The sequence below is a fragment of the Anabrus simplex genome, chromosome 13, assembly GCF_040414725.1.
Source record: "Anabrus simplex isolate iqAnaSimp1 chromosome 13, ASM4041472v1, whole genome shotgun sequence".
NCBI classification, from domain to species: Eukaryota; Metazoa; Arthropoda; class Insecta; order Orthoptera; family Tettigoniidae; genus Anabrus; species Anabrus simplex.
The window spans coordinates 103,671,434-103,698,239 of NC_090277.1; the positions used below are offsets into that span (position 1 = coordinate 103,671,434).

Below are 26,806 nucleotides of genomic sequence, written 5' to 3' on the forward strand. Positions count from 1 at the left end.
GAAAGTAATCATGAGTAATGTAGACATGGTGTTCCACACATTGTGGTACTAATCACAAGTACTGTAAAACCCATACTAATTCACCCTGTGTTGCTACCAATCACAAACCTTACTCTGTACCTAAAATAGTGGTACTAATCGCAAATACAGGCGACCCATGGTGTTCCTCGTGTGATGGTACTAATTACAAGTAGCCTCATGGTCAGGGGTAGAAAAAAGTAGAAATAATTCAGTAGCCAGCCCCTTTTTATCAGGAGCCAGCATATTTTTTGCAAATAAACATTATAAAAACCACAGGTTTTTGAAATGTGTTCCTAAGTAGTCTAGTCAATCAATTCATATACGAATGGAATAGAAACAATTTAAATTTTAAGAAATACTAACCCAAATAGTCACCTTCAAGGTCAGCGTCTTTTGAAATTATACTACATGTGCCTGTTTGATTTCCCACCAAAATACCAACGATCAATACATTTTGTTGCATCAAAGTCCTTTATAGATAGTCTATTCAAAGATATCATCATGAGATCACTCAAGTTCTTCACAGCAAGCTTGATTCCCAGTTTGTGTTTAATAATATTCATTGTGCTGAACCCTCGCGCATATGATGAGGTCGTTAGAGGAATTGTTGCCACTATACTGAGGGGCTTTCCTAAAATCAGAAATCGTCCTTTCATAGTCAGCGATTCTTCAAGTAGATCACTCAGGGGAAGATCTTTCCCGACTACTTTGAACTCGTACAACTCGCTCAGTATGTCTTCTATGTTGTTCTCCTCAATTTGAAGGTGGTTTGAAAAATGATTGGCAAGAAGCTGCATTTCACTGTTGCCATAATTTTCCAATTGTTTGCCTGATGGCCAGGAATATGTGTCAAAAACATCAGTGGCACTTTGAATATCTTCATTTTGAAGAAATGTGTCTTTCAGAAAGTTAATCCCACTTGCCAAAATATGTTCCTTGTTGCTCGTGAAACTCTTATCCGACACATCTGATAACTGTCTTCCAATGAAAACTCCTGGAAGTGTTGTAGCAGAAACAAACTTTTCCTCCATTGGGCCCTTGGTGTTCTGAAGTTGCTGCAATGAATTAATAGCATTATTTACATGCACTCTTATCTGACTCAAAATCAGATCATGCCTCTGAAATACAAGTGAGAGTCTTTTGAATATACTCAGATAATCACACAAGAAGTCAATTGTGATGACAAATTTGAAGTCCTTGATCTTCTTTAGAAGACCTTTAGCCGTGATTCCTTCATCACCTTTCCTTTCAGAAATATTCTCTAAATGCACAACTAGGCATTCCCAGTCTTTGACAACTGCATGAAAATCATTTAAGTTGCTTGCTACCCATCTAACTTGGTGTAAGTACTGCAATTTAGATATTTCACATTCCAGTAACTCCAAAATTTTCTTCAGTTCGCAAAGTCATTTTGGCGAACATCAATAAAACTGATATAGTTTCCTAAGTGTACAATCAATTTCATCAATGATTTTAAGTCTCACATTTTTCAGTGAGTGAAGAACGGAGTTGGAGTTGATGTGCAACTCAATGAACGTTTACCAAGTTCTCAAGTTTTTCAGATATTCTTGTTACCAAACCATTACGAACACCAATCATACATAGGTGCTCCATCAGTTCCTATACCTATTAGTTTTGTACCTGTGAAGAGTTCTCCAAGCCTTAACTGAAGCAATTCTGTTTTTAGAGCTTCCATATAGCCATCACTTGTTGCATCCTCCAATGACACAATAGAAAGAAATATCTCCTTCACCTTATTTTCTTTTAAAAAAACGAACGTAAAGTATGAGCTCCTCATCATCAGATTTATCTGTTGATCCACCGAGTAATATACTGACATATGAACTTCCCTTAATTTCACATACCAAATCTTCACGAAAATCTGAGGCAATATATGAAATAAATTCTCTGCATTGTACATCATCCACATACTTCTCTGAATCAGTAACATTCAACTTGCTCAACAATGCAACCAAACCTACAGAATCAGTGTAGGGTCTGTTATTTTTTGCAATATGATAAGATGCCATGAACAATGCGTTCATATGGTGTAACATATTAGCATCCATTTTCTTTACGCACTTAGCTAAAGGTGCACATTCAAGATTTTTCTTGAAACTTTCAGCCTCCTGACACTTCAAGTGAGCATAGGATTTTTCATGTTTTTTAAAAGTTTCCAGTTTAAATGGTCCTGAAAATCCAGATACAACTTTAGAATTTTAGTCGGCAATACTAGGAAATTTACTGCACAATTCACACTTCACAATTCCTTCTTCATAGCGCAGCCACGGCAGTAATTCAAGCCATGATTGCTGAAATTTCCGTTTGCCTGACAATTGAAATTTTGACGTATTTTTAATGTTTGACTTATCATTGTCTTGAACACCATAAATTTCACACTGGCCATTGTCGTCCTGAACACTACAATTGGCACTTCCATCAAGTGTTTTCTCACATTCACTCGCTTCTGTATGACTTGGTGTTACATTTACATTTCTACTTACGAAGAAATCTGAAAGAGTACACTGTTTTTTACTCGCATCAGTCAATTTGTGTAGCTTTGTTCGTCTCATTTTGCCAATTTTCTGAAGTATAACACAGAAACGTAAAACACTTAATAGACTACAATATCTGATGCAACGCTGCCAATTTCCCACCACCGCACAGGAATGAAAACAACCGTATTATTTTCTAAAGTGCAAACCGTTCATTACAAATAATGCTGTAAATAAATTAAAAGTACAAATAATGTTCAGTGAAAATACAAGAATTGATAAACCGTTATGCCATATGTTTTAAATTCAAAGAATGAATTCCACGGGAATTTATCAGCACTGCTTTGGCGCCAATAGTTTAGGAATGGCCAGGTTGGCTATTCTAGTCACTTTTGTTCTAGCGCCTGACATTCAGCAGCCGTCATCGGCTAAAATCACGCATTATCGTCGTGGCAGGATATTTACACACACCCTCTCTCTGCTTGACCTTTTTGAAACTAAGGTTTTTCACTTTCCTCAAGCTCAAGAGAATTGCGGAGTATTGTGAACATAATTATAAGGTCACGCTCACAATTCTGCTGCGTGCCCAGTTTATTATCAGTTCTAATGCTACTTCGTACACATGCATCATTTCTAACATCCTAAACAGAAAATAAGTGGCTAATAATATTATAAAAGGAATACATCTACTTACAGATATTCACATTATCATATCGTTATGATGGAAGCCCATATAATATTGTAAATGCGTAAGTTTCATGCAAATATCACTGCTTCACTTGAATGTTTCATCTTAAAACGACGATTCAATTTTCTATTATTAAAGCATGTAGAACACATGTTGAGCACACCGAGTTATTCACGACTACTTTATAATTAGATAATGCTTCATTAATAATTTCACTCAAGAATTCTCAAAAATGAAATAAAGTCCTCGTTTTAATAAACTTCATCTGACTACCGCAAGCTACAGATTGAGAGAAAGCATATTTTTGCGTGGGATCTTCGGGAAAGCATACACTACAAGAAACGGAAGAAAGTCTAGTCTGTGTATAACTAAAGGATGTACCGGTAGAACAGTAATACAGTAACTTAATTAATCATCATTCCCAGATTCTCAAAGAATCAAAGGTGAGTGGAACTTGTGACGACACGATGCATTCGGCTCTATGAGCCAAGTAATAACGAATATAGCCGATGACGGCTCCTGAGTGTCGCTAGACGGAAGTCGGCTAGTCACGGGAACGAAGGCGGTAATGTGTTGTTCGTGGAATTATTTAACGTGGTAGTTCTCTGCATTTATCCAGATGTCAACATGAAAGGCTACTTGTTTGACGGGTTACAACGATCGCGAGGCAGCTCTCGCGCAGAACTGAAACGTCAAGTTCCAAAGTACGAAGTGCCAATTACAGAATTTCAAGACTGCCAAAAGCAGTGAAAATGTTCATTGCAGATATTAGAATCTATGAGCTACAGTAAACACAAGAAACACCATAAGTTACAAATTGTTACTTTACAAAGTGGTGGGGACATACATGTAAGGGAACTCCGGATTTCGGTAAATAAATTTTCAAAACCGAATCTCAATATTCAGGCGCCATGGCAATTGTGAGCCTGGTATTTTTCGACCCCTGCTCATGGTTCTAATTCAATCATCCCTTGGTCGCCTCTTTCAGTTGCATCTTATGACAGGCAGGGGATACTGCTGGTGTATTCTTTGTCTGTGTCTCCCACCCACAGTGGGTACGTGGAAATGCAATAAAGTTTGGCTCTTCTGGTGACTTGGTCTTAATGGCAGACTGTGTTGAAAGACTGCAGTCTAATATCTTGCAGCTGAAAAGAGGTGAAATGATTACAGGTAAACTGCAGCAAGGTATACATCGGACAAACATGCCGGTCCATTGGTACTTGTATCAAGGAACAGCAACAAGCCAGACAAGTGAGCAATAGCTCACCGAGTCATGATGTGTTTTACCCACACTAAATACTACAGGTCTAGGATTATATGGGAAGCTGTGAAGTAGGTAAAAATATAAATCCTAACAATTTCAACAGGGATACTGACTATCAATTATGTAATACGTGGTTGCTAGGCGTTAATTATTTACGTAGGTCGTTCACTTCCCTGTCCTTTCACTATTGTTTTCCAAATTTGTACTCTCCTCATCACCAGATTGTTTGCTCTAGACTATGTGCTATTCTGCCGTCACTGAGAGAACCGAAACCGATATAAACAAAGAACATCATGTATCCATCCGCGGTCTTTACGTTGATTGGAGAATGACCAGTGGCTGCTTCAGAGCACATCGAGATGTCTAGGAACTGGCATTACCTTGCCTGATTGCTGTGATTACATCAGACTTTTGACAGATGCCTCTGATGTCAACATGTAGATGAAATGCAATGGCGATATTATGGATACGAAGCAAATTATATTCAATGTTCATGAGGAAAAACAACAAGCGAATGACATGACACCAGGATACTTTTCATCTCAGAAAAGAAATAAACTACTGAAGGTTTGATTTGAGGTTATGCCCAAAATTTAAATACGTAATAAATCATTCACAGCAGCATATAAGGAAAAATTCACACTTCTGATATTTAATATTTGAATTAAATTAAATTCTAGAAGGGAAATATAGTTTTGAAAAGGCAATGTGAAAGAAAATTGAAAAAAAAGAAAAAGCAGCTCTCTACCTAATTAGAATCTGTTAAAGAACGAGCTCCTTCCAAGCCAGAATCCTCTCTCTCCCTCTCTCCTCTTTTTTACTGCTGCTCGTTATCATTCGGATTAATGACAAGACAGTCGACTCATATCGCACAGACCGTCCAATTCCCAAAACCTCAGCTCTTCCGTCATGGTGCATTACAGCTGTTATAATCACAAGTGTTAATATTCTGAATTCTACGAGTTTCATTATTACGCACAATGCATCCGTTTACCACGCTCCACGTCAACTCTATGGAGATAAAGTTTTCATCAAGCCTTCGCGAATAGACGATGTCATGGAGGCTAGAGATTCAACATGTAGAGCCAAGCGTGAGGGCATGGGTCCCAGACAGTCTACAGGTTTAAGATCAAAATTAATAACAATAATAAAATGCTTATAACAGACGTACACAGTGGAAAACAAGCCCAGAAGGATCCAGGATGTAAAAAGGTGGTAGTAACTTGTAGAATTAAAGGAAAGATAGTTTCGATAGTAATAACAACAACCTTTACTTCAATGTACGTATGTGTACATTACCGACCAGCGGGGTACAAAAGAATAACAAATAATTGGAATGGGAATTTGAGACAGATTTCACGAGTGATGTTAGGGCAAGATATTTAGTGATTAAATTACAAAGGGTGATGAAAAGGTTTAGTTGAAATAGTTGATCTGGAACACTAGATGTACAGAGACTAGTGCCAAATTAATTTACAAAGAATAATCGTCCAGCAGAATGTATAGAACAATGGAATAAAAAGTATGTAAGTTTAAGTAAATAAATAACCCTATTCAACAAGATCGACAACGGGTGCAAAATCTTACACAAGTGTGTCTTAAATCTATGTACCCCATGAATGTTACAAAATTTGAACAAGATATGGGGGAGAATGAGAAACCAGGTGGGGGGTGGGGGTGGGGGAATGAGAGAAACCGAGACACACGAACACTTAAAAAAAAAAAGAAAAAAAAAAAAATGTTCTCATTAGATGTAAAATGAATTACTCCAAACACACTGGAGATTTGAATTATGATTTAAAGGTAGGAGTAGTTCGAATGCACTGAAAAGTGTACGTCCAAACATGTTTCAAACACCCATAGCCCTTGAACACAGAATGGAATTTAGTGCTCTGTAACTTGGTGACTTCCCAACTCCCTCAGCACCCGGAGAAAGATGAATGAAAAGATAAGTTATATAATGTGATCTCTATGTCTCACCTGAAAAACACCAGCGGTCGATGGGAGCAGAGAACCAGCTCTGTCCTATGTTATGCGCTCGCACATCCAGCGGGGAATGGCATCTCGTTCAACCTGGCGAGTTAGGCCGGGTGATGAGTATTTATATGATCTAAAGAGTTCATTCTAGAAGTTGCGAGACATACACTTGACATCAGGGGAGTGGGAGAGTCAGCTGACTGTCCAAGATGGCGGTCAGTAAGTGAAAAACAAGGCCGGCAGAAGGTAGTGTAATATGAAGTGCGGGAGGTATACAGGGTAAGTCAGAGGTATCACAGCACACCAGCATTCTTCACACTGAATTACTTGCTTATATTAATTTCAATGAATTGGTTCTTGCATATTATTCTGACTGAAATGATTTAAGAAATATTTTGGACATTGTGCACGTAGGATCGCATTATGCTAGGATCTGGGTAATGAACTACGTTGATGTCTCTGCGCAGGCGTTCTGTGGTAGCATCAACCAATAAACGTTAACATGAACACGTGCTCATGTTATCAGCATGACGGGTTTTCTCGCTGATGGCAGTATTTGTGTCATATTTTAATAATCTGTGTACAACTGTTACTGTCTTAATCTTACTTCTGTTCACTCTCACGTCTTGAACCATGTTGTAGTACGTCCTCCGCTTATTCAGACTTGATTTTCTCTGTTACACACTTTTCTTTCCATCTTCAGCTCTAATCTGTTCTACTATCCTGCCAATTTTTCATTACACTTTATTAATTTTATTAATTTCTTTTAACATATTTGTCTGATGACCTTGCTGTTTACTTCACAGCACATATACGATGGAAAAAGAAACATCTTTAACACATGGGTGACGGGCCCCGAGAAATCTCGGTTTTATTCACGACATTGTTTTCGGTCTTCTTGTGACATCTCTTGACCATATATTGAACTATTTTGGACTTGGACTTTTCTTTTATTCACGGTCTCTTTTATTCTTTGATTTAGTTTTGAAACGTCGAATTTCTTTCTGCCGGCGTTAGCTGACGACGATATTTTAGAAGAATTATATGCCGATGATCGTTCAAATGGATATAGTGATAATGAATTAGTGGAAACTGAATGTGAGAGTGATAGTGGAAGTGATATTCAAGCCTCTACATACCGTAATTTACCTAGTGCACTTATTTATTCAAGTGGCTCTGATGACGACAACGATGTAAACATTAATGATAGGTTAGTAATTGATGCTGAAGATAGTTTTGTAAAGGCAGATTCACCAACATTAAAGATAAAAATCTTGACTGGTTTAATATTTATGTACATTTTTATAATCAAGTGCACCCTAGTATGCTTAGTAGAAAAATGTCCGGTCCACAGGGTATGTGACAAGCTCGAGCATCCGGTCAGCAATGTGTTAATTGGAACCGAGATGGTGTTCTCACCTCCCACTTGGAAGGCTACGGCACAGTGAGCCATCTGGCAATGAACGAGAGCACCACTTACAACAGATCAATGGTAAAGCACTATTCGAGAAGTCTTCCTCATGAACGGACATTATTTTCTTCTGAAGACACGGAGCAAAGTTCTCGGGGAAACGTAAAGAATTTTACCTAGTTTTATTGAAACCTAAAAGTCCACTTCTACAATAACAGTACAGGCTGTGAAAGCATCAAACTGAACACAATAAATATGTTAATAAGGCTCGCTGGATATTGAATCACGAGTGGGAGGCACAGCTGATGTGCATGTTTCATTAGAAAGCCACAAACTGCTCTCGGATTTTCATGACGGACCCTAAATCATACAAAACTGAAATACACGCCTGCATGAATACCGAATTCCTGCTGCATGAATGCTCAAAATACTGCAAATTACAGATATACATGCACATGACGGTTTAGGATAGTTCACCCCTGTGGGTGGAGGCGGTAGAATAATACCCACGGTACACCCTGCCTGACGTAAGAGGCGACTAAAAGGGGCGCCGATGGCTCTCAACTTGTGAGCGTAGGTTGGCAAACAGGGTTTCGAACCTCACCTTCGGCAGCTCTGAAGATGGTTTTCCGTGATTTCCAATTTTTTCATCAGCCAAATGTTGGGGCTATATTTTAAGGCCCCGGCTGCTTCATTCCCGCTCCTAGCCCTACGCCCTATACCATCGTCACGTTAAGACTTATCCGTGTTGATGCGATGTGAAGGCAATAAATTGTAAAAAAAAAAAAAAAATTACACTTCCTCTCCAGATGATTTCAAGGCTGAGAAGAATGAGGACTTCTCTTTTGTGGATAATAAATCTAATGAAGAGAACAATAAATGATTATTGTAAATTTTAACCTTGAGTCGAGTGTTCTAGAGAAGTTGTCGTCAGTTTTGGTCGGCATTTGTTGTGATGCATACTGAATTAATTTTCCTAGATCACATCCAGTTTCCTAAACGACAACACTAGGAAGCTAGAAGTTGTTAAGATAGGCATATGTAGAGCTGGAAAGAAGTCAGGATAACATGCAACTAATAAGGATTGCTAAGGCAAGAGATAAAGCGTCCAAGGACATCAGATCAGTGAAGCAGATGAGGGATGTAGTAATACACGATCAGGAGAAAATACTGAAAAGATGGCTGGAGTACTTTGAAAGACTATTGAATGAGGAAAAATGTGAGAGAGAAGTATGGGGATGGAGAGGTAAATGAAGGAGTGACCCAAGCTATTTTTCACAAAAGCAATCCGTGAAAGTCTTACCACTATATAAGAAAACAGGCTAAACCAAGTGATTCCTGAAGTACTCAAATTGGCAACATTAATTGTGACAATACCAGCAACCTCAGCATGTGTAGAAAGAAAGTTTTCAGCACTGAAGGGGATAAATTTTCATCCCAAACCAGACATCTCGACTTCACACATTATATAGATAAGATTGCTATACTTTTGTCCTTGCCGTGCGGACAGTATGCAGCGCGGCGACAGAACAGAGCCTCTCAAAGAGTGTGGCCTACAAGGGGCCACTGATCTCATGACAAGAGATTGGCCTGGATGTGCAAAAATACGTTAAAGCTAACAAATGACCTTTATTTCTTGCCGTAAGCTTGACCCGCCTGGTGGCCATGATCGTTAAGGCGCTGAAGTCTAAACGGTCTGACACCGAGGTTAGCCGGTTCGAGTCCAGATGGTCGAAAAAATTTTCACCATTAGAATCTTGGCTGTTAGGGTAGGGGAGGTGGTGGTATACAATTTCTAATCACTAGATTGCGTGCCAAAAGCCTGGATTAAATTCAAAACATCTCCGCAGTGCTCATATGGAATGACGGCATATGACACTGTTGATTGTAATTCGTCCGTCGAATGGAGACGTCAAGCCTTGAGCAGACCCCTTGGTGCTATTCGACAGGTGTAGGCTATGTGCCGGCACTGGGTTTCACCCTCTCCCTGCTATCATATATAACGTCATTCATTTCATCCTCTGATGAGGTTGACGTCAGGAAGGGCATACGGTCATAAAAACCCGCCACAACAGATTCAGCTCACCTCATACCCAACCCCATATGGAAACGGCACAAGGGTTGGACAAACATTTCTTGCCATAAGCCTCAAGATTAAAGGATTAATTGAGAAAGTGTAAGGATACCGTCCGACACCATGACACTTTCAAAATTTGCGGGTCTATTTAGTCTTTTTCCTTTTGTGTGGTTGGTAATGTCGGCCAATGCCCATGATCCTTAGCAGAAGCAATGGATAATGGCTCCTGGACCACTACTTTAGGTTATAAAAGTAAATATACTTCTACGGGCAGGCAGGTTGGTACCTGGCAAGCGTATTAAACACATCTCCCTTCGACAACCATTTTTAGGTGAGAATAGCAGCATTTAAAGTAACATTTTATGTAATAATCATTGCGGAGTAGCCTCTGGAGTTCTAACCTACGATGAATGGTTGCCCACACCTTCAGACTAGTATATGCCACTGGTCTGGACCGACTTTATTTTTACAGAACGTCAAAGCCCTGATGACTGGGCACGATGTGAGCTCTATTAAGGACTATAGGAATCTATTTCAGCCAATAGCAACAGAAAATTGTGGATAAGTAAGAATGTTTCTTGTTGAGGGATGGTGAGTTCAGGCATTTCTCCTCCCTGCTACTTAGGGTACTGTTATCACAACGCATAATTTTTCTGTGTTGTTTTCTTTACTAAATATGCACATGAGGTATGGAAGCACCGAAGAACAACTGTATCGCAAGGGCCATAAAGGTGTGAAAATTGAAAAGTCTCGCAAATCTACTAGCACCGGGGTCAAAAGAGAAAAAAATTTGACCAATGGAGGTCGGACAGAGACGATGAAAGTGACGAGACTGACACAAGTGGAAACAATGCCAGGCTCAGCTCGGATCCCATGGTTACTAACCTGCACTCCCAAGCAAACAGCCATTGCTCTCAGAGTCGCCTCTTATGACATACAGGCATTCTATGGATATATTCTACAGCATGCAGGACTGACTCGAGGCAAAACTTTCACCTGGTAAGAGAGCTTTCCCTTACCCCACATAAGAAATTACACACTCTAGAGTTCTGCGCTTTATAAATATTTTAACCTTGTATGATTGTTGTTGATTTGTTATGGTATATTTATGTCACATGATCTGCACTTCATCCATAGGCCTAAATAGTGTTACATTGACGCAATAATGTTTGGTACTGTACCGGTACCGTACCGTATTTTTTACGAGAGGTTATCATAGCCTTATATCGGGTTTGGGGTGATCAGTATTATAGAATACACGCTAAAAGTAAATATATTTCTCGGGGCGGGCTGGTGGGTTCCTAGACATGGCAATGAACACATCTCTCCTCTAAAAGGAATTCCAAGTAAGATTTACATTATTTTCACTTCCCTATAATGTTATAAACGTTGGGCTGCGAGAAGTAAAGTTTTACCAAATATTCTTAAATCACCGCATTGTAAAACATTTAAGCTGCCCCTGACAAACTGCACCCACGGGATTCGTGACTAACTTACAGAAGGCTACACCAAGACCACATATACCCAGATTCACGGTCGATCTCGGATTCGAAATTTCACCTGACGTAACAGGTGGTGTTGGATAAGACATTCGACCTTAAAACCCCGGCCAAAAACTTAAACGAGTCTGGATGGCTCCGGAGATCCTAAACAATACTACGGATAAACTGAAAGAAAGTTGTTACGCATTTTAAACGTAATTTTAATTTTTACAAAATCTAAACTGCGTTTATCGCTCTAGCTAAAATGCAGGGTAAAAATACAGCGTAAATTGCAGTTCAGGACCGTAAACTGTGACAAACCACAGGTAAAAGTTCTGGGAGAAAGTAAAACTTACCGGTACTTTTAAAATGCTGGGGAGTTCCTTTTCTGCCGCAGTCCGCTTTTCACGTACAGTACTATAAAACGCTCACTGTAATGCACTAACAAACAATATAACTTGGCATGTATCCTTGAAATACGTATCACCGCAAGACGCTACTTAACTACGCGAGAGCTCCGAGATGGATGAGTGAGAAATTAATTTAATGTGAACTGAAAAACTGTTCAGAAACTTGCGCCGGCTCTGCCAGGCTGCCGATGTTGCCAACTCAACAGTGCAAACAATATTCTTCTTCCTCTAAACAACAATTTAGTGTGCTCGCTGGTAGTGGTTTACCCAGTCACTGGAATCAATATATATATAATTAAACAAAATTCGTTATTCGTATAATATCCTGCAGCGTCCCTCCCTTCCCGGAGTTCAAAAGTTTAATATAAATGAAACGACCATGCCTGCCAACGTCAGCCATTTTACACTAAACCTGTCTTTTTTTTTTGTCTTTTTTTCTCTCTGAGGTACATTGGAAGGATTTTAAGTTCGTTCTGTGATATTTAGATATATTTCATAGTCTTTTACCGTTTTTTCTTTCTCCAGTGCGTATTTATGAACGCGACGAGAAGTTAAGAATCATTCTAACGTGTATATCAGGGATTCCCCTAAATACTAAAGCATGTGCTTGTAGAAACAAGGCATCTTTCCATTGTATAACATTGAGAAATACGACATGGGGAATACCGATCGCTCAAGGAATGTTATTTTAAAAAAATAATCATGTTATAACAGCTTAAGATCGATTGTCAGAGCTACCAGTATCACTGCTTTCCCGCTAAATCTGAAAGTTTTTGATAGCCCGCTCTAAGAAACAATTTGTGGGATATTTTGAGGTAACTGTCGTGGTGATGATTATTGTTTTAAGAAAAGCACCACTCTCTTTCAAATGCATCAGACGAAGTACGGAGTAGGTCCGACAGTTCAAATACAGGGAAGTCCACGAATAGCGAGAAAATGTCCATGGGCCTTCCAAACCTAAACCCGTCGGGGTTAGAAGTTGATAAGAGAGGCTGCTTAGGTGATATGAAAGTGAGGAACCTACCACAAGTTGAAGCAGTAGCCTACTAAAATCAGCTAGGGGACCTGTTGTCGCCAATCTCTATTCCCAAATGCAGAGCCCTTTTAGTCGCCTCGTACGACTCACAGGGGTTATTGTGGATATATTCTAGAGCACCCACGCAGAGCTGGAAAATGTTTCGAGGTTTTATAGTTCCTTTTCTGATATTAAAACAATAAACACCAACACCGTCAAATCCATATTTCCCACCCATCATTGACAACAAATTATTTCTCACCGTGGGCTACGGTATCAGTAAGCCCCATGCTGGGAAGCCACTGACATTGGTAGTTCTGCTCAAGGATATTATCATTTAAACGTTCCTCGAGCGATGGGGATTCCCAGCGATCGATTTCATAATGTTATGTAATGATAAGACGTCCCTTTCTCATCACTTGCTGTAACATTTAGGGGAATCCCTTAGTTCTAATGACTCCCTTCTTTTTTTACAATTTGTTTGACGTCACACCGAGACATTTAGGTCTTATTGTGACGATGGGATGGGAAAGGCCTAGAAGTGGGAAGAAAGCGGCCGTGGCCTTAATTAAGGTACCTACAAACAAAACAAAACCCCATGGCACGACAGCCCTTGAAGGGCCTTGGCCTACCAAGCGACCGCTGCTCAGCCCAAAGACCTGCAGTTTGCGAAGTGCCGTGTGGTCAGCACGACGAATCCTCTCGGCCGTTATTCTTGGCTTTCTAGACCGGGGCCGCTATCGTACCGTCAGTTAGCTCCGTGAATTCTAATCACGTAGCCTGAGTGGACCTCGAACAAGCCCTCATGTCCATGTTAAAATCCCTGACCTGGTCGGGAATCGAACCCGGGACCTCCCTACACCATGGGGCCGGCTAATTAAGGTACAGCCTCAACATTTTCCTGGTGTGAAAATGGGAAACCACGGAAAACCATCTTCAGGGCTGGCGACAGTGGGGCTCTAGCCCACTATCTCCTGGATGCAAGATCACAGCTGCAGGCCCTTAACCGCACGGCCATGGTGCATGGCATCTGTATAGGCTTGGTGGTGAGGATAAAATGAATGTTGAAGACGTCATAAACATCCAATCCCCAAGCCAGGGGAATTAACAGTATGAGGGAGTTGATTCTGAAAATTAATCCGGGGCCATCGAACCAAAGGCAAGCATTCTATCCATTTAGCCACAAAACCGGACTTTAATTTGCTAAACCTTAGGCTACCATCTCCACTGATCAGGGGTTGAGCATTGGCAGTAGCAGAGGCCAGGGCAGGAGCTTGTCAAACAGCCTTCACAGCACAACAGGCTACTTCACTGCCTACTGGCTGCAGCTCAAAACGCTAAGACTTGACGTTCACCAAACCAACCTACGAAAAGTCTACTGGTAGCCCACGTCTTGATCCCACCATACGCCACTGCTGCCCTGGCCTTTCACACTGCAAATACTGAACACCTGATCAGTGCAAACGGTAGCCTCGGGTTTAGCAAATTAGTGTCCGGCTTTATGGCTAAATTGGTACAATATTTGCCTTTGGTGCGATGGGTCCGGTTCAGTTCTCAGAATCAAATCCTCGTAGGGCCTACCCTTAATTCCTCTCGCTTGGGAACTGGGTGTTTATGACGTGCTCGCCATTCATTTCATCCTCATCAGGTCATCAAGCCTTTCCAGAGGTTATGCATTATTATTATCATCATCATCATCGATTCCAAAGAACTAAGAGTATAGGCCTACTAAACCTGAAATATTGCATTTCATTTCAGCAGATCTACGTATAAAAATATAATGATATTACTCCTATAACAGCAGACACTGCAGTGTCTTCCTACAAGGATGTAGAAGCAAACAAAAGTGAAATGGAATTATAAACAGTATAAATATAAATCTAAAATAATCAGCAGATCCAACTCAGAATACTGAAAGTTAAAAAATAATTCCAAAATCAATCCACTGACTAGTTATTAAAAAATATTACAGTGAACAATGATTATGAACTCATGGAATTCTCCGTGGCTCAGGCTGGTTCCGTGGTTCAAATCCCGGCCACTACATGTGAGATTTGTGCTGGACAAAGCGGAAGCGGGATAGATTTTTTTCCGGGTACTCCGGTTTTCTGTCATCTTTCATTCTAGCAACACTCTCCAGTATGATTTCGTTTCACCTGTCAGTCATTAATCATTACCCCAGAGGAGTGCGACAGGCTTCGGCAGCCGGCACAATTCCTATCCTGGCCGCAAGATGGGGCTTCTTTCATTCCATCCCTGACCCGGTCAATGCCTGGAAAACAGGTTGTAGGTTTTCATTTTTATGAACTCATGACTTTTTTTTTTTTTTTTTACAAGTAGCTTTACGTCGCACCGACGCAGATAGGTCTTATGACGACGATAGGACGGCAAAGGACTAGAAGTGGGAAGGAAGCGACCCTGGCCTTAATTAAGGTACAACCCCGGCATTTGCTTGGTGTGAAAATGGGAAATCCTCTTCAAGGCTGCCGACAGTGGGGTTCGAACCCACTATCTCTCGAATACTGGATACTGGATAAGCGACTACAGCTATCGAGCTCGGTGGTTATGAAATCAAAACAATGGCACCTATATTCTAACCAAGGGGCTACTTCCAAGCACAATCCCTGAATCGAGGATGCTCGTTGATTAACGGCGTCCAAAATCAAGGCCAAGGTCGTTATCGCTGGTAAAGCAGAACTATAGTATTTCTCGTGTAGCGATACTAATCACAATTAACGTAGACTTACGATGTTCCGCATATTGTGGTACTACTAACAGGTAATGGTGGTGTTGATTATTGTTTTAAGAGGAAGTACAACTAGGCAACCATCCTCTACATAACACTAATCAGAGAGGAAAAACAAAAAGGATCCAACATTTCGAAAAATGAAAATATCGGCCGAAAAAAAGACAAGGACCACGAAGGGCATGAAAATGAAAGACTCCACAGGCCTCGGGAACCTAATACCGTCCGGGTCGGAAAAGAAAAAGATTTGTTCAAGGGAGGTTGGATATTAGATGATAGTGAGAAGCCTGGTACATATAAGTGGAAGCAATGCCAAGACTCAGCTACGGGCCCTGTGGTTTCCAAACCACGCTCCAAATTTCAGAGCCTTTGGGGCCCTATGAGTCACATCTTATGACAGGCAGGGAATACCGTGGGTGTTATTTTACCACCCACACCCACAGGAGGATCACAAGTAAATGTATAACGCAGACCTATGGTGTTTCTCACATAATGGCGCCACTTATAGGTGATGCAAACTCATGGTGTTCCTCACATAGTGGTACTAATCACAGGCAATGTCCACACCGATGGTGTTTCTCGGAACGCAGACACATGATATCCATAACCAGATGCTGAAACACAGCAGCTACCATAGCCTCTTCTTATCTCCATGGGATGTTCAGTGGAATCTGGACAGGGTGAGCCTCCATTATAGTTGCGGATACTATATACGGTGCAGCCAGTCCCTGTTATGAACGGTGTGAAAATATCACTCATAGGGTCAGTTGGTGCATGCATTTCAGTGGGCTTGGCATATTGATATGTAATAGCAACTTCTGGCTCAGTGAGGAAAGCAACAGGAAAATACCTCACTCCTCATTTTCCTAGTATGCCTTTTCAGTGACACCGAGGCTATCTATGACAGCTGTTGGTGGAACTGTGGAGGATCAAACCAGCCTTCGGGCTGAATACCCAACACACTGCATACGGATACCCCTAGAGATCCACCCACAGGCGCATGGTATTCCTCACAGTGACACCAGTCGCAAGAAAAGTAGACTCCTGGCATTCCTCATGTGATGGTACTAATCACAGGTGATCTCATGGTTCAAAATTCTGCATCCGTTGGTCGCTTCTTACGACAAGCAGGGGATATAGTGTATGTATTCTTCGTCTGTGTACCCCATCCATAGGGCGTTGTGTATTTGGAACACGAAAGCTATTTTAATTTGCTCAAGTCCGCCGGCAAGCTGGTTAGGACCCCTACACTATCCGTCACATGGGATCATCACCTCTCCCCCTGCTCTGACAGTGTAATAGGTCTTAAAAGTGAACATCATCAGAAACTATCGAATCACACTCAAATATTTAGAAAAGTATAACCATTCATGTTTATCTCTGTTTGGAAAAGTACAAAAATGTACGTTTATTTCTGTTAAGATACTTATAAACTTGAAAATTTGTTTCTCACATAATGGCGCCAGTCATAGGCAACAAAAACCTGTACTATCTCATGGTATTCTTCACATAGTGGGTATTATTATTATTATTAAGCATATGGAATTTACATGATGGACAAGTATATACAATATTATACAAAAGAAAAACCTGCAAAGAATACATGGTACTAAGTAGGGAACAATTACACAGGGATATCTAAATTATTTATCCACTGCACTAGGGATACTGAGACATTAGCAAAGTCTTTCCGGTCTCCACCATAAGCACACAGAGGGCATTCGTCCATTATATGATGCATGGTCTGGACCAATGCACCACAGTCACATGCTGGAGAGTCCCTGAAGCCCCACTGGTGAAGGGAGAATGCAGATCTTCCACAGTTACTGCGAAACCTGTTTAGCGATGACCACGTTCTTCTTGGCAAACTGAAACCAGCTGGGGCGTGGTTTGGATTAAAGAGGCTTGGCCACTCCGGAGCTGTACGAATCCATTGCTCTTTCCATTCCTCTTTTAAATTGAAACCAGCCTCCATTACATTCTTAGCTGTTTGCATTGTTGGCTTATGGGATTTCAGCCTTTGTCTCCAGAGACCTGCAACATCCCTGTGGATGGGTAGAGTTGGATTGGACATGATCTCATCATATTCTTGAACAAGGGCTCTTGAACGTCGCAGGCTTGGTGGAGCAATGTGGGACAGGACTGGCAGCCAGTTCATTGCAGTAGGCTTCAGAGTACCAGAGATGATACGCATGGTGGTGTCAAGTTGTACATCGACTTTCTTCACGTTGCAACTGTTAAGCCATACTGAAGAGCAGTATTCAGCTGCAGAATACATCAGGCCAAGCGCAGTATGTCGTAATGTATCCGCTGAAGCACCCCATGAAGTTCCACACAGTTTAAATAGAATATTATTACGTGATCTCAACTTAGATCCGAGGTTTTCAAGATGCTTTCTATAAGATAGGGTTCGGTCAAGTGTTACCCCGAGGTACTTCGGATTAGGATTGTGCTTTAGCACTGGGCCATTGAAGCATACTTGGAGTTTTGTATTAGCCAACTTGTTGTGGAGATGAAAGCAAGCAGATTCTGTCTTATTCATGCTGGGTTGTAGTCTCCAGTTTCGGAAGCAAGAGCTAAGTGTATTCAGGTGAGATGCCAGGATGGTCTCGGCATGGCTGAAATCTGGATGTTGAATGGCAATGGCTAGGTCGTCTGCATAAGAGAATTTTACTAATTTTGTCTCAGGAATATCCGATATGTGCAGATTGAATAGAAGAGGTGCCAATACTGATCCCTGGGGAATGCCGTATTTTAGTTTCTTAAGACGACTAATATCATACTGACGACACAGAAGAGCCTTTTGGTTAGCATATCGTTGATCAGTGTGATTACAGTTTTGCAAGAGATAACTCGCTGCAGCTTCAACATCAATCCTTGCCTCCACACAGTATCATATGCATCCTTTAGATCTACAAAGACTGCAGATGTTTTAGTACCCCTTTAAAAACCAGCCTCAATGTGAGTTGTTAGTGCTTAGCACCTGGTCAACACAGCTTCGGTTCTGCCTGAATCCAGCTTGCTCTACTGGGATCACTTCATTAATGGCCGAACTAATCCTATTGTACACAAATCTCTCAAGGAGTTTATAGCAAACACTCAGCAATTTTATTGGCCGGTAGCTATCGACTTGGTCTTCTGGTTTACCAGGTTTCAGAATTGCAATGATCTTGCTTGAACGGAATTCATATGGCAGATGTCCAGACGATAAGATATTAGAGTAGAATTTAGCCAACCAGAGCCTTGTATTTGGACCACTATGTATCAGAAATTCAGGAAATATCCCATCAAAGCCAGCAGCTTTACCAGGTTTCAGAATTTCAATAGCAGTATCTACTTCCAGATGTGAAAATGGTTCTGAGTATATAGAGTTCTCCTGCAAGTTACTTTTCTGTTGTTTGAGCAACTTCTTTACTTGGACGGTGTGTTTCTTATCAGAGGGCGCTCGTGACATATTAAGAATATGTTCAGCTACTAGGTTGGGAGTGATGCAATCATTTCTCTTGTGGCAGGTTCTGTTTCCAGTAAGTTTCCTGAGAAGACTCCAGGCTTTTCTGCTGGACTTTTTGAAGTCCATAGTCTCAACCGTATTGTTCCACTTCTGCTGGCGAGATTCATCTAAACTCTGTAACAGAGCACTTGCTATTTCAGGATCTCCATGCTGTAAATACTCCTCATAGAGTGTCTCACAAGTTTCATTCCATCCAGGGATATACTCTTTCTGCAGCCCTCTTGGAATATATTTCTTGGCAATTGAGATAATAAGTCCAGTAAAACGTTCGTAGTTAGACTGAATAGGCGGTATGAATCGGACACATTTGTCAAGATTTTCTGAAAAGCAATTCCACTTGGCTTTATTGAAATTCCAGCGTGGTCAAGGTGTGCTTTTAACCAAAGGTATTTGAATTCCTGTAGTTATCATGACAGGTCTGTGTTGACTGTGGGGAAAGTTTTTCGTTACTTTCCTTGTAGTAGGCATTTACATCTTCAGTGACAAAGCAAAGATCAGGATTATATTCTCTCTTCCAATGGGCTGACTTAAAGGATCCTCTATCTTTCACATCAAAAACCAAGTGTAGATTATTAGCTTCAGCCCACATGACTAGTTGAGAGCCACATTCATCTGTATCATCATATTTCCAGTTCGGATGATGACTATTGAAAACTCCGACATATATTGCTGGATGATTCTGGGTGAGGAGCACTTCATTTGACCAAGCCACAGATGGTGGTTTATACACATTTACCACTTTGGTGCCCGGTATGTCAACAGTTACCACGTGAACATCGTCAGTCACCGTTGCTGAAATGAGCCGAACATCTCGTAGATTCGAACGAGCATAGGTTGCTGCCCCAATAGCGATATAACGAGCAATTTTTCCTCTCGATCTTAGCTGTTCCTCACTCGCAGTATGAGTTTCTTGAATGGTCACTAAATCGATGTTGTTTTCAAGAAGGATTCTGGAAAGATGTTCACTCTTCGATCTGGATAAGCCTTCGATGTTTATTTGGCATATTCGTAAAGAAGGTCCTAGTATCTTTGCAGGTTGGTCCTGAGAAGGACCATTTGCAGAAGTTCTCTCCGAGTCCATTTGGCCAGGAGATCGACGACTGTTGATAGTTTGGCCACCGATGTGTTGTTGCTCGCTTAGAAGCACCCGGGGAACATGTGCAGGGCAATATGGAGGTAAATCCTGCAGACATGAGCAACGTTCATTCCCCATAGTGGGTACTAATCACAGGCAACACCAACACCCGGGGTGTTCCTTGAAACGCAGACCTATGATGTCCACAACCAGATGCTGAAACACCCCAGTGAGGATACTCTTTTTTCCCTCCTTGGGGTGTTCCAACTGAACCTGGACAGAGGGGAGCCTCCGTCATAGTGGTGGATAATACACACATGTACTGAAAATCCATAGTGAGCCGCCCACAGGCCCGTGGTATTCCTCACAGTGGTACTACTTGTAAGAAAAGTCAACTAGTGGCATTCCTCCACAGATAATCTCACGTTTCAAAGTTCAGCATCCCTTGGTCACCACTTACAACAGGCAGGGGCTAGCGTGGGTGTATTCTTTGTCTTCATCCCCCACCCACAGGTGGTATATCTGCTGTTTTGAGCTGTTATTTACTGCCTGAAAATGGAACACACACAAAACAACATAGGTGACTACATTTGCAGTATTTTACTGCGGCTAGGAGAATTACGGTGGCAGTGTCAAGCTCTTACTGCCAGGGAATATGCTGGGTTCCATTTTTTTTACAGTAGTTTACTGTTCGTGTTCCGGCTCAACAGCCAGCAGTTGTGAACGCTATGCAGTGTTCACTTGCCTTGCAAAGCGTATGGTGCTTCGTAACATGATTTAAGTGTCAGTGGGGCCTGAGCTTGATAGCGACGTCGTAATAACTGAAGCTGAGAAGAATCCAGTACTGTATAATACTGGAAAAGAAAGTTGAATGTAATTGTCTACCTATACGAAACAAAGTCACCTAAATGTAACCGGCAATTTTTCTACACGTTCCCTCGTCTCGTTATTCATTTTCTTCAGAGTGCCTGCACAGACAGAAGATAATCAAAGTAACTCTCGGACATTCAGGAGTGCTCAGAAAATGTTTCAGTATACTTACTAAGTTTGTGATGTATCACAGCAACCGTGCCACCACGATTCCTAATATATAGGTGTATCCACAATTTCCTTCAATGCAATCGACCATGGCAAACCAATGTCATCTATAAAATTTCCGTAAGTTTACTGTAGTTATTTTTAATAAACTATTGACTTACAATATTAATATCTGTATTCTTTCTTATATTACATTTGTATTGTTTGTTTATTTATTACTGTATTACTTCATTTGGTACATACTACTCATACACAAACTGCACAGAACTGCAAGTGGAGCCGGACTAGAGCCGAGAGGAGCAGTAAACTACCGCTTTCATCTGCGATAATTCTACAGCAAGTGGAACAATCCTTTTGCAGTAAAATCAAGACAATAATATACGGCTCAAAACAGCAGATACAGGATCTTTCTTATAAACCAGACTGAGCGCACGGTGTCTGTACTCTGCACTTCAGCAGCTACCTCAGCCCAACTTACGTCGCACAGACGCCTGTTTTAAATGTGTATACAATCTTATATAGTCTTACCTTATAAAAGAAGCTGGGAGCATCATCCTTCATAATGAGGGACTTCATAAACACCATTAAGATTTCCTGCACACCAATAGCGAGAGTTATAACTGTTAATACCAATATAAATGGTCCGTTATTGCACATTACAAATTTTCCAGCAAACTCATTCCTGGTTGCCAGCGTTTCGCCCTCGTGTGCTAGGCTGGGCTCATCAGTTGGTACCTAGCACACCTACCAAGACGCTGGCCAGTGCATACCGTGGAGGCCACTGCATAGGCTAATTGTAGCCACCGGCAGTGCCAATGCACTAAGAGACTTTAACTGTTCATATGACCATTAAGATGAAACCTGGCCTCATCCGAAAAGAACACAAGCCGTGGGTCGAATAAACGATCATTCAGTGATGCAAGATACCACTCACAATATCTCATTCTTGTGGCCGGATCGGCAGGTTTTCACCAATGGGCTCATGTAAATTTGTGTGATTTGATGTGCAGCAGCTTAGTAGCTCTGTGTGCAGAAGAAACCAAAACCCCTACTAGAGCTAATTTTCTGAGTGATTTATTCTGTGACCGTTCAAGAATCACACCAATGTCGTCTAGCTTTTCCTCTGTTATAACTGTTCCTGTGGGTGCATGTTTTTTATTGAGCACTGATCCAGTAGTTTCAAATTTATTTACAATTACGTGAATCTGTGCTTGTAAAGGAGGGACTTCACCAAAAATTGTTGAACAAGTGCGTCTCATACCTGTCGAGCCGACTCATACCTAAAATAAATTTGACATGCTAAAATATAGTGTTGCAATGATAACTGTCTCATTATGTTAACGGCCAAGATTCAGACTGGCTATTGACGCTAGGTTGAACACAGGCACGCTCCTTCCAAGTGAAGAATTATGCGCCCGCCTCCTGTACAGCTGCTTAGGTCTCGGAGAGTAGAAACACCGCTGGATGGTCTGGGTTTATAAGAAAGACCCTATAATTACAACTAGTGAAGTCCTGGCCTTAGGCTGCAAGAAAATTAACTGGAAAGCAGTGATAGTGACGAAGATACAACAAGTAAGTTACGGGATTGTGAGAGACTCTCTGCTGTCAAACCAACACAAGTATATATTGAAAGCAAGGTTAAAATTTAACAAGAAGAACTGTATTTGTTCATTTAAGGAATTTGACGGTTAGAAACAACAAGCAGATCATCGCGCAACCAATAGCAAAGTAGCAACAAGGAGGGAAGGAGGACATATTGTTTGGGTTCAGACAAACATCACATTTCAATTTGCGGATAAATTAAAGGAATGAAGAATTGGAAGAGAGTAAGAGGAGAAAATTCTGATTTACAAGAAGACTAGAAAATTGAAGCAGACGTTAAGAAAGAAGAGAGAAGAAATATTTTTAAGAAAGAAGAGAGAAGAAATATTTTTAAAAAATGACTAACTTCATAAATGTAGTTTATTAATTTAATTTACAAAGTGGCTTTTTGTAAATTATTATAATTCAGGATAGACTAATTTTATAGATTTTATAGAAGATGAAGAAAGAGTTACTATTTTCAGATATTAATAAGGACATAAATTAACATAGAGAGATTAATTTAATTAGATTTTATCATTTATGATAGGTAAAATTCTGGTAAAATATGTGACAAATAACAATGTAAATGGGCAAAAGAAAAACTTAGAGTAATATTGTAACTAATTTAAAATTCATATATTTTAATATATAATTGAAATATGATACCAATGAACCATAGTCCTAAGATAATTAGTATTTGGCACCGCTGAGGAAGAGAGCAGAGGCTCTCGAAACACGTACATGTACGATAATTAAATAGAATAAAGCGTATAAAGTATTGACAAGGCGGAAAATTATTTTATAGAAATTTGTACAACTTGAATGATGAAATCATCAAAGAATTTTCATCCCTAACCAGACGTCTGAACTTCACATATATAGATAAGATTTAAAAAAATTAATTCAATATTTTGTGTAATACTAAGCTGTGCGGTAACCCACACTTCCAGACCAGTATACGTCATGGGTCTGGACACTTTATTTTTACAGATCATCGAAGCCCAGATGGCTGGGCACGATGTGACCTCTCTCAGAGACTATAGGAATCTTTGTCGGCCAATAACAACAGAAAATTGTCCATAAGTAAGAATGTTTCTTATTGAAAGATGGCGCAACCTGGGAATTCTCCACCCTGCTACTTAGGGTACTGTTTTGCTAAGCATAATTTTTCTGTGGTTTTCTTTTCTAAATATGTACACCAGGAATGGAAGCACCTCCGATTATATTTTGAAAAGAAAGTACAGCTGAGCAACACTACTGTAATCACAGTGAAAATAGAAGAGATCCGACAGTAGCAGGAACGAAAGTATCGCATGGGCTATGAAGGGCGTGAAAATTTAAGACTCCCAAGGTCTCACAAACCTACTAGCACCGGGGTCAGAAGAGAAAAAGATTTGACCAAGGGAGGTCAGTGAGAAAGGATGAAAATGACGAGAGTGGCATAAGTGGGAACAATGCCATGCTCAGCTAGGATCCCATGGTTGCCAACCTGCACTCCCAAGCCAACAGCCATTGCACTCCGAGTCGCCTCTTATGACATGCAGGGATACTGTGGACACATTCTACAGCATGCAGAACTGGCTTGAGACAAAACTTTCACCTGGGCAAGAGAGCTTTTCCGGTTAAACTTCTGTATCTGGTGTGCGAAAGTGAGCTTAGAGATCCAACATGGCGCGGGTCGGGTGACGTCACATAACACTCGGCAGGCTTGCCAACGTATGCTTTCTTAGTGACAAGACCAATGGGCTGGATTGGTTAGGTCCGGGGAGTGACGAGATCATTGGGTTGGATAGGTTAGGTCCTACTAGTACTAGACCATTGGCCTGGGGTCAAGCAAAGGGGGTCTGGGGGCATAAGCCCCCAGGTTATAAGTATGAAGCGGCTCTTTGGTCTCTAGTATCCCACGTGACACCACCATTGGTCTGAATAAGTTAGGGTAGGTTAGTGACAAAACCATTGGTCTGGATATGGTTTAGTGAATATGGCAGCCCTGTACTTCCACACGATTCGAGCACTGTCGGAGACAATACAAAGCTTGTCCGGCGAATAGGAACACATCGCAAACATTGGCTGGCCAATTGGTCTCATTCAGCTCATTTACAGTCTCGGTTTTAATTCTGCTATATAAGTAACAATACTTCTTGGGGCGGGATGGTGGGTTTCTAGCAATCTTAAAGGAAGGATCTCTCCTATCAATCAGTCACTACTGATCTGCATTTAGGGCAGTCGCCCAGGTGGCAGATTCCCTATCTATTGTTTTCCTAGCCTTTTCTTAAATGACAGCAAAGAAATTGGAAATTTATTGAACATCTCACTTGGTAAGTTATTCCAATCCCTAACTCCCCTTCCTATAAACAAATATTTGGGCCCAATTTGTCCTCTTGAATTCCAACTTCATCATCATATTGTGATCTTTCCTACTTTTAAAGACAGTACACAAACTTATTCGCCTACTGATGTCCTCCCACGCCATCTCTCCACTGACAGCTCGGAATATACCACTTAGGCATATATCAAGGATAATTTAATAAAAAACCACCCATCCAATACTTTCCACGTTTGATGTGGTTATTATCTACATTGAAAGTATTTAATAGGTGATTTTTTATTAAATTATCCTTGATATATGCCTAACGTCATCTTCAATATGGAACAATAATGAGAGTTGTTACTTGTAATATACCACTTAGTCGAGCAGCTCGTCTCCTTTCTCCCAAGTCTTCCGTGCCCAAACTTTGCAACATTTTTGTAATGCTACTATTTTGTCGGAAATCGCCCAGAACAAATCGAGCTGCTTTTCTTTGGATTTTTTCCAGTTCCTGAATCAAGTAATCCTGATGAGGGGTCCCATAAACTAGAACCATACTCTAGTTGGAGTCTCACCAGACAAATATGCTCTCTCCTGTACATCCTTACTACAACCCCTAAATACCCTCATAACCGTGTGCAGAGATCTGTACCCTTTATTTACAATCATATTTATGTGATTACCCCAATGAAGATCTTTCCTTATATTAATACCTAGGTATTTTCAATGATCCCAAAGGGAACTTTCACCCCATCAATGCAGTAATTAAAATTGAGAGAACTTTTCCTATTTGTGAAACTCACAACCTGACTTTTATCCCCGTTATCATCATACCATTGCTTACTGTCCATCTCACAATATTATCGAGGTCATTTTGCAATTGCTCACAATCTTGTAACTTATTTATTAGGTACTCTGTACAGAATAACATCATCTGCAAAAGGCCTGCTAGTTAACACTCCAGTGGTACGCGGATCACAATACTGATCCAGCCGTTTAGTTTTTTTCGCTCCTGTTTATTGGTATCTGATAACGCAGTAGTCTGCTAAACTTCACTGGTGGTTGTTGCATTAAAGCAAGTTATTCTTGTGGATCACAACTGTGATCCATGCGACCCCAAGTCTGCACACCGTGTACGAGAGTGGCGCTGCTTTCCCTTGCCCCACATCCAAAACTCAAACAGGAAATTGCACTTTTTAGGGTTCTATGCTTTATAAATATTATAACCTTGCGTGAATGTAGTTGATTTGTTACGGTACCTATATTTATGACATATTATGATCTGCACGTTTTTCCATAAACGGCGTTAGGCTTAGGCCTACATTTTTGCCATTTTTTTATGGGAGGTTATCGTAGGCTTATTTCGGGTTGGGGATGATCAGTATTATGAAATACTCGCTAAATTTACGTTTTTAAACGTTATTTTTAATCGAATCAATATTGTCGAGGCCTAAATCAAATTCAGGAAGAGCAAATGGGTTTGGTAAAAGGAAGCTTTGGTGTTGTGGAAGTCCACTGTTTTGCTAAATTTAATTTTTAAAGAAGTACCGGTACCGTAATTTTTGGTTATTGCGTACAAACGGCAAACAATAAATGTATTCTAAATCCCGAATTGTTAAACACTTAAGCCGTCCCTCACAAACTGCTAATTTAATGGGACCTAGCTACAGGCTTTCTACCCAGGCAGCCGATATATTCACGGTCG

At 40.7% G+C, this 26,806-nt stretch overlaps 1 protein-coding gene across 1 annotated transcript in view; it reads right to left on the bottom strand.

Annotated features, from left to right (window-relative positions):
- Positions 1 to 11,786, bottom strand: part of LOC136884874 (F-box/LRR-repeat protein fbxl-1) — a 43,956-nt gene extending 32,170 nt beyond the window's left edge. The window contains exon 1 of the mRNA XM_067157167.2: positions 11,771 to 11,786. The gene's annotated coding sequence lies outside the window, so the exon portion shown is untranslated. The remainder of the gene's footprint in view (positions 1 to 11,770) is intronic.
- Positions 11,787 to 26,806: the final 15,020 nt, after the last annotated feature.